Source organism: Bradysia coprophila (genome assembly GCF_014529535.1).
Source record: "Bradysia coprophila strain Holo2 chromosome X unlocalized genomic scaffold, BU_Bcop_v1 contig_35, whole genome shotgun sequence".
NCBI lineage: Eukaryota > Metazoa > Arthropoda > Insecta > Diptera > Sciaridae > Bradysia > Bradysia coprophila.
The window spans coordinates 750,357-763,001 of record NW_023503325.1 but is presented as its reverse complement, the minus strand read 5'-3'; the positions used below and the strand labels follow the sequence as shown (position 1 = coordinate 763,001).

General features: G+C 34.8%; 1 protein-coding gene across 1 annotated transcript in view; it reads right to left on the bottom strand.

Annotated features, from left to right (window-relative positions):
* LOC119069506 overlaps positions 1-7,455 on the bottom strand; it is an 87,712-nt gene extending 80,257 nt beyond the window's left edge. The window contains exon 1 of the mRNA XM_037173583.1: positions 6,921-7,455. The gene's annotated coding sequence lies outside the window, so the exon portion shown is untranslated. The remainder of the gene's footprint in view (positions 1-6,920) is intronic.
* Between the last annotated feature and the right edge of the window lie 5,190 nt (positions 7,456-12,645).

Sequence of the window (12,645 nt, the reverse complement as noted above, 5' to 3'; positions counted from 1 at the left end):
GATAGTTTGATAGTGGTGGACATACATTTGAAACTAACGACAGCGACTTTCAATACCTCGATAAGCACCGCCGCAATGTCCACAGACTCGAGAAAATTAACAGGTGGAGAATTTTGGGCACTTTAAAATTTTGCGCCCTTGCCTGTCATTTTTCTAATTTTCATATTTTCAAGATGGCGATAAAACGTGGCGCAAAAAGTATTCCTATTCTTTTTTCTCAAAGATCTAAAGGCGTTCTTCACTGGTTTAAAATTTCATTTTTTCTGTGTTGTAGCTACAAGGAAGCGAAGGTGAGCTGGGCCTTTTATTGAGGTTGAAAAAATTTAGTTTTTTTAATTTAATAAGAATTAGAATTTTTTAGATTTTCAATACCAAAAATTTAGTCCTATCGGTCGATAGCCGCCGTCGTCTAGATATTTTTGGTTAACGCTGACCGCCGAACACAAATTGATCGGCGCACAGGTCTAACGAAAGTGCATTCAAACGTGTATCATAGTGAAGTAATTAAAAACAAAACTGATAAACAGAAAAAAAACAAGCCTTTTTTGTTACTTTCTGCGGTATTGCTGGTGCTCTGAATATAATATGCCACTTTTTTACTTAAAAGTGCATGCATTCATTATTATTTTCCACAATGAATAAGCTATTCATTTTCATATTGATATTAAAATGATAACGAACAAAAGCATATAACATAAGGCAACATCTGGTTAATGTTTTGTATGAAATCATTGCAAATTCTAATGAATGACTTGTATGTGTTTTTTCGTCGTATTTTTCAAACTCAATTAGGGCAGCCGTTCTAGTCCTCGGACGATTTTATTATAATTTTTTTGTTTTTGATTATGATCAAAGATTTCACAAGACGCAAATTTAATTAAGATAAAATCGGTCTGCAGTTTCATTCGTTACACATCGTTTTTTATGCTTGCAACTCCGTAGCTCCTTAGAATTGTATACATACTGGAGCTACGCGGATCATTTCTTAAAAAACTACTTTCTTGAAAATAACTGAAATAAGCAGGAGGAAAGTAAATTGAGTCCTCGATGGAATCGTGAACTCTCTCGTACGTGTGGAATGAAATAAATAAAAAGAGAGACGCTACAGTTCTGCACGAATGCATGTGGAATAGAAACAAACAAAATCCGCGATAAGTATTAGTACATTACCATGTTCCGTAGTTTTTAAATGGCATGTACGTATACGAGTGCTTGCACGTGTATTTGTACATAGATAGGGCGCTGTGATGCAGGTACATTTTGATTTTTTTTTATTGAGGAAATCATAGCAAATCATAGATAGGAAATAGGATGTCAGTTATTGTTATGGTATGTACTATGTAGTGTGCTTGTGCATATGTAATTTGAGATAAAAAATTATTGCACAGGTGGAACACAAACCCACAATTGCCGATTTAGCTACCGCGCACACTTTCCATTTAAATTTTGACTTTGGAATTAAGTTTGTCGTAATCTGAATGATTTTGAATCATAGAACTTAGTGACATATTTTTGGCCACGACATTCTTCAAATCGATTTGATGGCTTATTTTTGTGCAAATGTCTAAAAATGTAGATTATGTTGTCTCCTACATTTACACAAAAATGAGCCATCATGGCTTCACAGTTAAAAATCGATTTGAAGAATATCTTGGCCACAAATATGTCATTAAGTTCTATTGGTCTTTGACGATCCATTTTGAAATGATGAGTTTTATCAACCATTGTTTGCTTGATTGTGGTCAATTTCTATCTCGAGATTAGCCCAAGCGCTTTTAATGAAATTTTAAGAGCACCACCCGTTGTCATTTCGATGGTTTAAACATCAATCGGCGCGGTTAGTACTTGGATGGGTGAACACATTATATTTCGTTGACATTATTTATTACCGCCTTTATTAACACAGCCTTTTTCGCCGGAGTTTCGGCACTGTAAGTTATACATCATCATTGAAAATAAATGGTGAGTTAAGTTAGGGTTCCCATTTTTGAATTTTGAAATAGAATAGAAATTTTGGCATAAAAAAAAGGACGAAAAGATTTCCAACGAGGAATTGCAACGTTTCCAGGTCTTGGGTAATTCACATTGCAATTCTGAAGATATTACCTTTCGAGTATTATACGAATAAAGACTACTTTCTTCCCTATCACATTTTCTTAAATTACATTTGACTAGTGTAGTACCCGGCTTTGCTCGGGATTATTATAATGACAAAATATTTAAAGCTTTTCACGCGACAAAATAAAATTTTCCCCAAAACATAATTTCACGCGTTGATTTCACGCTTCGAAAATTTTCACGCATCACATAAATGTCTCCACGTTTAAGAAACGCATCCACGGCAAAAAAAACTTCGCACGTCAAATAACGCATGAAAGTTAAACAAAAATTCGCTCGTTCTTTCTAACGTTTCCTCATTAGCCGGTATGCCAAGTTCCAAGTCTGTAGAACCCGTCTGGGCTCTTATAGAGAGACAAACAAACATTAAACTTTATATTATAGATTTTCCTTCCTGCCAGAATTTGGATGTCTCTCAAAACGTCACACAATTTTCTCTATTTTAAAATTCCTAAGTTTTATATTTAAGGATATAAGATGAGGGTATGTTTATGTTACAAACGCTAATGAAGCTAGCGGAATTTTTTTACGCTAAAGAATTTCTTGTAACGTATTTTTATAGAAAGTCATTAATTGAAGCCGCGTAGCGAAAATTTTCGCTACGTGGGTTGCGTCAAATCTACTTAAAAAAAAAGAAGTTTGTTTTAAAAAAGAGGACATTTTATGAAAAAATTTTGCATTTCGCATGTGATGTCGCAGTATAATAGGTTTGATTTGTTGTCACACGGACCAAAAAGGTGTCTTTTTGGTCCTAGTGACGTAATATACTATTAGCTTATATGTAAATCATGCATAGTACATGTTTCTAATTATATCCTAAATTACACAATAGTTATTTATGTAACAAGAATCATATGAATGTATTTTATGGCACTAGATGTCAATTGTCGACCCGAAGCGTATCCGATATCAATTGTCGACCCAAGCCGAATCCGAGGTCGACAAGACGTAATGTGCGAAAAAATACATTCGTACCTACTGTGGTTGATAAAACATTTTTCGCAATTTCGAGACATAATCACCTAATTACCTAATTTTGCACCGAAATTCACGTGTAAACACAAATTTATCAATGAAAGTATAAACCAGGTATGGTCTGTTCATACAAACCGGATGACATAGCGATTTCATATAAACAAACTCACCTCTCATGAGAGTTTGACAATCGACCATACCTTGTATTGACGTTCATTGAAATTTATTGGAGCGATCAAGAAGGCTGCACTATAATACACATTGCAATGTGATGTAAAGAGACGCGTTGAACGAAATCAAATGTCAATGCTTAGTATTTATATACGCTTCAACAATACGTTCGGTAAAATTGTGTATCTCTGCAGCTGAATGATTATAGTCGCTGCTATGTGCTCAAAAAAGTGTCGGTGTCGGGTGTTCGAATTCTGGTCAATGCAAGATTTTTCTTCATAAAAATTCAGTCTTCTTTTCAGGTAATAGGTTCTGATGCGTGCGAAAATAGTATTTTTCGTCACAAGTGATGAAAATTTGAATTTTTCAAGACTAGTCGTACGCTTACGACGTGTTCTGAAAAATTCTGCTTTCATCACGGGTTACGAACTACGTTTTTTTGTGCCCTAAGGATCATAATTAGACAAAACCACATCAACATAAACAAAGATTTCACTCTAGACCAATTGTAAAATTGAAAAAGTAACTGCTCTGTCGGAGTCCTGCGCCAAACACATGCATTTTGTTTGATCAAAATCCATTGAGTCGAAATGTAATTATTTTTGCACCTTCATACGATTCTTGTTACATAAATAACTATTTCATTCACCACAATCATATGCCAAAAAAAATTCTGTCCATTCCGTTCCGTAATCATTAATTTGTGTGTAACGCGAGAAATGTAAAGAATTAAAAAAAAAGGAAAATTGTTGACTCAACATTTTTGATTCAAGAATGCATTTATTCACTGCTCGTTCAAATATATAATGAGAAGTCATGTCGTGGCTGTCATAACTTCCGATATGATTTTCGCACACGACATCTTTATTGCACTTCGAAAGAAAATAAATTAATGGATTTATTTTAAGATGAAAAGAAAAATATTCTTCTGATTTTTCCGTTTTATATTGAAAGTCACATTTGCCTTTAATTGTTGCTTAAGTTCAATGATGTGAAATATATTTTTAGAATTTCCCCATTTTAACTAGGTTCACTCGGTCCCATCTGATAGGTATTACCGGTCCCTTGACGGATAACAGTTTATTTTAATACTAAACTCTAAGAAATGTACATGCACAATTCTTTAATGAGTGAGTTAGTTTTGAAACATTTGAAATTAATTGAGCATTGAAAATCATTAACACATCATTCAAAGTGATATACAGCTACGTGTAATACTTGGGGTGCGCGGAAACCGTTAAAACGAATGAGCAGTGGGTTTGTTTGAATGGGCCAGTTGGTAGAACAACGAAAACCCCACATCCCAAAAGCTGAAGCAAATTCAAATTTCACATATGTCAGCAGATGTTCATCATGAGCGTGCGTTAGCATAGTCCCCGTGATGCAGGTCCAACTACAAGAAAAATGTTGACGTTTGCCAAATGGCTTCAAATTAGCAATAAAAAAAAATCTCGGCGTCCGTACGAATTCAACGCTATCGCTAATTGAAATCGGTTTTGATTTGGCCGAGCTAAACTCTTTCAAGAAGCCCACTTTTCATAGTTAACCAAGTTACTTTGTTAGTAGGTCGTCCGTGTTTTCATTTGGAGACCTGTCTCCTAAACGCTTCAAATTTTGGGGGTTCAGTCGCTCGTTCGTTTGGGAGCTAGGGCTCCTTGAAGTTTTGTGGATGGTAGAAGTGTGGATGGTAGAACAAATGTAGGGTGTGAGCGGGGTAAAAAATGAACTTTTGATAGAGGCAGTTGCCATGAAAACTGTGTTCGCGAAATTTCGCCGTCGAAATTTGTTGTTTTGGTTTAAAAACCTTATGAAACACAGAGAAAACCTTTTTCCGGAAAAACTTGGGGATTGGGAAAAAATAGGTTCTAGAAGAAGAGTCAAAATTTTCGTCTGCTCTCGGCTCCGCCTCGCCTCTTTAAAGTTCAAGTGCATACATGTCTTTGTCGAGTGATTTCTCCGGCTGTATGGCACGCAGGATACCTTATGATAGCTCAAATGAAAGGTAAAAGTCCAAAGCTACTCTAAGAATGAGCAGTCCGAGATTAACTGTCTCTTAGCCTCGCTGATTATACATTTTTTAGCCAAATTTATCGTACGTGGTATCGTTTTAAAGGGAAAGAAACAGACTTCAAGATAAAAATAGTTCCTGAACTATAAAAATAAGAACTTGACTCGGATCGCTGATCAATGCGTCCCAATGTTGATATGTCACTCCCTTTAAATGTTAGCAGATTCAAGAAAATTTTCAAAAATTGCAAAAAAAAACTTGTGTTGGTTTCTCTTTCGTCATTTAAATATTTTCCAGATGAGACTTATGTCAAGAAAAATATTTGAAAGTGTTGCGACGACAATTTGCGAAAGAAAAACCAAATGTTGTGGTGAACTTCCGTTCCAAAACTTAAGTATTTTTTGTGATTTTAATAAAATTAAATATGGCGTCTGCCAGCCATTTTGTTTGAAATTTGGTCCGGTTTGAACACTTGTGATATTTGGTCTTTATTTAGTTTATCTAAATGAAAATCAGAAAAATTCGGCTTAAAACATTTAATTTTCAAGCAAAATATTCATATTTGTAGTAAATTTTAGTAAAAACTCGGAAAATTCATATGAGTATCGAAAAACTGGAAAATCTTTGGCATGCTAAACAATACTCGAGACCAATACCTTTAATTTGAACTATCGCACACGTCACTCTCTGACGCACAGAACTCCATGAATCATGCAAAAAGCATAAGAAAAACAATCCTCGAAAATGAGTGGAAAATTGCATGTAAATTAACACACAAAAAAGAAAAAAAAACATTTTTTCAATGTGCAGAATGAAATGTTCATCATTGATGAACAAAGTTTGACTCCAAAAATTTAAGTTTAAAAATATTTAACTTTAAAATTAAGAATTAGACTCAACTTTCGAAAAAGAAAAAATTGAAAAACCTCTAGGAAAATTGGAAAATTGCGGAAAATGCTTCGATCCAAAATAAACTTTCGATCTTTACCTTTCATTTTAGCTATCATAAGTTATCCCGTGTGCAATATAGCCGAAGATATGACTCGAAAAAAACACCTCTGCACTTGAACTTTAAAGAGGCGAGGCGGAGCCGAGAGCGGCTGTAAAATTTTGTCTCTTTATCTAGAACCTATCCGGAAAAACTTTGTTCGCGAAATTTTGCAGTTTTTGCGATCAAATTTTTTAATTGCAGATTCGGATAGAGTACCTTCTGAAACGTGGAAAAAACACGTTTCCGGAAAAACTTTGTAAAGAGTGACGCAAGTCCCTATGTATACTTCCAAAACATCTGATGTCGTTGTACCAAAAAAAATAATTTAAAAAAAATTCTAAAAAATATTTGCGTCACAAGCGGCCGATGTTGAGGAAAGTACCGTTAAAAATAGTGTAAAAATAGGTATAAATATGTCCTGGAAGAATGGAATTCAAACATTAGAAAGTCGAATCATATGCCACTTTCTATCGTTACCTACAACGATATCAGTTGCTCTCTTGACTGATTTTAATATGTTATCAGTTGAGATTGTTATTTGGACTTTGTTGATATTCCCTGTAAATTACAATATCCGATTCCTATCTAAGTAAGATTATCGAAGCTAAACCGTTTTTATGATATCGACATGTATTGAGAAAGTGGTGTTGTACTTACTCTGATCTTTGTTTTTTTTTTTTAAATACCTTCAGCTACATTTAGCACTTGTTTCAATAACAATAATTGTCAAAACTAACAAAGCGGTTGATAATCCAAATTTGCCCTCAAATTAATCTTATCACGTATAACGTTTATCACAAGGTATCATGTGCATTTCCTAAAGAAAATATTTTGCACATACCTGACGAACTTCCGTATTAAACGTGTGTTATTTGCGAAAGTAAAAATTAAATCCAAATTATCAAAGTCCTCTTAGTTCGAAATTAACGAAATTTTCATTATTTTCACTCAAACGGATATCCTGTTCACGGGTATAACATTTCAACAGGAAAAATTTGATTGAATTGCTTGCAAAAGCAATCGTAACATTTGTGCTTCAAATTTGGTAAACAAAATTTCACTCATATCGGAACAAATAAAACGTTTTTCCGAACCGAATCACAACATGAGCGATATATCAAATAATTCAATCCAACCGACCGTAATGTGTCTAATACGAACACCATCAACCACTCCAACCGGCAAACAAAACGCATCTGATTTAAGAAACTAATTCTTAACACAGGCGAGAAAATTATATGCAATACCGACATCTGTTAACAACAGTAACAACACTTGCGCGGAGCAATTCTAAAAAAGCGCCGTTCTCTCTCTAGATGTCCTATTCTTAAATTCATTCTGCAGTTTCGGTTCTATTTGGTATGAATTTACGATAATAACAACAAAACTCTCTTTTATCAAATGTTGTGAGTATTAGAAATGCGCCGACTCGTAAAGCATGGATCGCACTACACACTCCGTTTGGGAATCGGTATATCCGTTTAAATGACAATTAAACAAAAGCTAGTGAATCGAAATGAAGTTTTGAGAGAAAACTGTGTACTAAACGTCGACAAAATTGAATCGTTTTCAATTTTTCATTGTAAATGGAGGTAAAACGGCATGGAAAACGGAGTTCATGCGATCCGTGCCTAATATTTTTCATGTGGCATTGAGCAATCAACAAAAAACAACGTGAGTATTTTCAACAACTAAGAGTCTAAGTCACAGCTTCTGGGTGGACCAGGTCACTTGACTGAACAATTATTCAAGAGAAAAAAGTGACTAGTTGCTCAACTGGTCTAGATGTCAAGATTTGTATGTAAAAGTCCGGTTAACAAGTTAACTAGGATCAAACCAGTTAATTTAACTGAGCTCGATGGGTGAACACTCTTTTTGCCGTTCTCTTTTAACCTAAGAGTAATCATACCTAGAGAGATTTAGAACCAAATTACGTAAAATATGTGGTCCTAACGTGAAATACGAAATGTTTATTGGTATGTGTTTGCCCTCTTAATTATGTGCCGCTCTCCAAACTATCCAGAATGAAATCCAAACTATCCAGAATGAAATCCACCGAATGGCATTAAGAGGGCAAATTGAACTATCAAAAGCATCAATTGGTGTAAAATTATGCGAAATGTGTATCTTATACAAACTGATGTTGGGACCATATTTCGTAAAACACATTTCCTCTCTAGGTTTTAACACTCTTAGCTTTTAATACTCTATAGATTTAAAAAAATTTAATCACTTTTGATACGAAGAGGAAGTTATAGGGATTATTTTTGGACCCGTACTACAGCGTATACGAAAGAGTGATATATGCGAAAACGTTGAATATTCACAACAAACAAAACATGTGTTGGTAGGATTGATTTTGAGCTGGTGTTTTATGAAGACAATCTACCGTCATCTAGCGTAGCTTAATTTAACTATGACATTTACCAATGGACACTAGCTGACTACTCGACACCCCGTACGTTGCAGTTACGAGTTCGAAAACCTATGGGTATTTTTCCAAATGATTATAAATCCAGAAAAAATAATTTTTTGGACGTCTGGATCAGGAGCTAGACATATTTTAAGTTAAATGGGAATTCAACTGGTGTGAGCGAGACAAATATTGTTGTCTCTATCACACTAGTGGAATTCTTATTTAACCTAGAACTGGGTCTATCTCCTGATCCTGACGTCCTGACGTCCTAGAAATTTGTTTTTTCTGGATTTATAATCAGGAGGGAAGAATACCCATAGGTTTTCGAACTCGTAACTGCAGCAATTTTTTTTAACATCAATACCATGGAAACGAGGTGCATGTCTGGCATGGGACGAAACATGCGTGGACACTTCAACATATCAAACATATTAAAGGTGAAAGCTGGTAGAGCAGTGGAAAAGGCAGCGTTGAAAAAACACTATCTGTACAAAGCTATCAAGGAAAAGGATACCATTTTATTGCCTTTCGCTGTGGTGTAAAGAAGTGAAATCGTTCACCTCGAAGAGCTCGGTGGCTTGCTCGTTGCTGCAACTGGTAAAAAATGTGCCAAGAAGTTTCTCAAATATTAGCAGTGCTGTTCAGGGGGGAGTGCGGCTAGTATCATGATTCCTTTCGAGTCATGGTTTTTCACAGTGAAGGCACATTTTTCTACAAATACGGAAAAATGTAGTAGACACCACAATCTTCATTTTTCTTTATTTGTGGAAAAATACAAGGCTGTATACTTTGGGGAGGTCACGCAGACCGCCATTTTATTAGATACGCGGGAACACACCACTTCTGAAGATTTTACATGTAAAAAATTTCACCACATCATCAAGACGACGAGAATCATCAGAGTAGGTGAATTTTTGTATGAAATCGGCCATTTTATCATCAACTGTGGTGTGTAACCCGCGTATATCTGCGTGACCTCCCCAAAGTATACAGCCTTGGAAAAATAGGCCATCACACGACTTCACTGTGAAAAAACAATTAAAGAATGTCTTGGCCAAAAATTGACATTTTAGTTCAACGATTTTTTGACGGGGCTGTCAACGTTGCTGCAAGTAATTTTACTGAGAGGTTGTATAGGAACAAGTCAGATAAACTAACAGAAAAGACCAGATGAAGAAAGACTTGACTGACAACAACATTTTCTTATCGACATTCGCATCAGCGGATTTTCCAAGTAAAATGGAGCCGCCGGGACTTTTTCACAGTTATGGCAAACGACCTGATGGACTTACTCATTACCCTTGGAGTCATGGCAAATCATTGGTGTTACAGAGGTTGATACGGTTGCTCCAAGCTATTTGAGACGGAGTTCTTTGCGCTGTGGATCGATAGCTCAGACAATGCAGAATGTGATAAGCACAGCAACTACACCGACCTTAAAAAGACAAAATATTTTGACGCCGTTGGCACTCGAATTATTTGATTCTGTTGGTGCAGAAACATCGGTTTTCCTGAAGAAACTCGGCAAAATTGTGGCCAGGAATCAGGAATTCTGGCGAACAACTGTCATTCGATTTTCTTTTACTGACTTTCTGTTACTAACATGGAAATGGAAATTGAAATTATTAGTAACCATCGATGTAATATAGGGTAGATTGGTACACACGAAGAACAAAAATTCGGAAATATATCACACACACAACGACACAATTTTTTAATCACAACACAAAACAAAACGAAGGGACATTAAAATAGACATTCAAAAAGGAAGGGGACATTTTGATTTTGAAATATTTGGATGGCTTTCTTCCGTGCGCTTTCTCAGAACGTAAGTTACGTTACACATACATTCTCACATTCTTACATTCTTTCCGCACAAACGTTCTTCGTGTGTACCAATCTACCCTATATTACATCGATGGTTACTAATAATTTCAATTTCCATTCAGCGAAGAAACGCCACCTATATTCAGGACACCTTTGGAGTTGACGACATTTGTGATATTTTTATGTCATCTTAAGAGTGATATTTTTATGTCATCCTAAGAGTGATATTTTATCGTTTAATGTTATTGTTATTGTTAAAAGCTCCTTTGCATTGCTTGAGCATACTTTAGCTATGCTGTATTTGCTGTATTACATTGTTTTTGTTAATTAATCAATGAAATAAAGAGAGAGAGAGATAGAGAGAGAGCAAGGGAATGTATTTTTTGAATGAAGGAAAAAAAGGCAAGTACTTTGAAAATATCTCGTACCGGTCCGTCTCACTCTCTAAGTGTTTGCTATGTTTCCCTCTATCAACATCAAAATTGAAAAACCACACAGTCCTATATTTTTGCTTTAAGTGCAACCTGCAAAATATTGCAAATTCATTCATTATATTCTGCTTGGCGAATCATAAAAAAAAAGTTCAACAATTTCAAAATTAGTGTAAACCAAGTTTCATTAGAAAATGATCACTTTGTAGAATTGATACAAGAATTGAGTGTATGCATTATGCATGAAGGAATCACTGAAAATATATTTTCTTTAACGAGAGCAAGAAAAACAAACACATATCTTGCCTGTCTCCACCATTCTGCTTTATTTTTTATATTTAACATAAATGTTTACACTAGAAATGAAATTTGTTTAGAATCCAATATAAAATTTGGCCCACCTGTTATCCCAGAAGGGTAATATTTGGTTTATGAGAGAAATTGTTGAAAATAAATTCGACAAATCACTTTAATTGCTGTAATTAAAGTAAAATTTTTATCATTATATTGGATTTTAGTGTTACAAACACATTCAACGATAATCGGCAGTATTTTGATACAATAACAAAATTTAGTGCCAAGCGTGACGCAAGTCCTGAACTACAACAACAAAAGTAGGGACTCTTAATATGGCTTGTTGTACATAAAAGTCATACCTCTTAAGAGGGCAGACTAGGTGTGAAGTAGGCTATATATTGAAAAATTGGTTTTAAAATTAATGTAGACCATTTAATGAAAATCTGTTCCAGCAATTAGATGAGCAATATGTTTATCTATCTCTAAAAAATGAAAAACGATTTACAATAAGCAACAGTTGGAAGAAAACCGATTTCCAAAAAAATATTGCATAGCCTAACTTTAAGCGACGTTCATATTTTGGAAATCGGTTTTCTTCCAACTGTTGCTTATTGTAAATCGTTTTTCGTTTTTTAGAGATAGATAAACATATTGCTCATCTAATTGCTGGAACAGATTTTCATTAAATGGTCTACATTAATTTTAAAACCAATTTTTCAATTACAGCCTACTTCACACCTAGTCTGCCCTCTTAATTTAAACTTGTCTCTATACGGTTCTTTCAGACGTAACCTCACTTTATTTTCGATATAGGTTTCATTCATACATTCATTTGTATGAGATTTTCTTTGAAAGAACCTTACCTGTATTCTACGATTTTTCTCTATTTGGCTAAGAATGTGCCATCATGGCTTCACGGTTAAAAATCGATGAATGTGTGGCCAAAAATTGACATTTTAGTGGAGAATTACTACGCGGATGTGAGGACTTCACAAAAATGGCTTTAGAGGCTTGAAGAACATATTTATCCCAAAACGTTTTTACCCCCCAAACATAGAGATATTTGTAATCTAGGCATCCATTTAAGTTAAGTCAATTATTAGAAAAGGTTTTTTTCTAGTTTTCCTTTCGCCCTCTCGCTCGTCAGTCGCCATTTATATAAATAACTAACACATTAACGCTGAATTAAGTTGAAAAGCCGTCCTTAGGTTAAACACTTGCTGCAAGTGAAATATTATTATTATATTCGTAATTTGTACTTTTTTTGAATAATAAAGTTCGTTAATCTAGGCATCCATACGCACGAGTTCAACGAGCTATTGCATTTTAAAACCACTCGATAGAGTTGTAACTTCTGCTATTCTTTTTTGCATGAAAAATCAATGATCGAGTAGAAAAATTAAATTTTTCT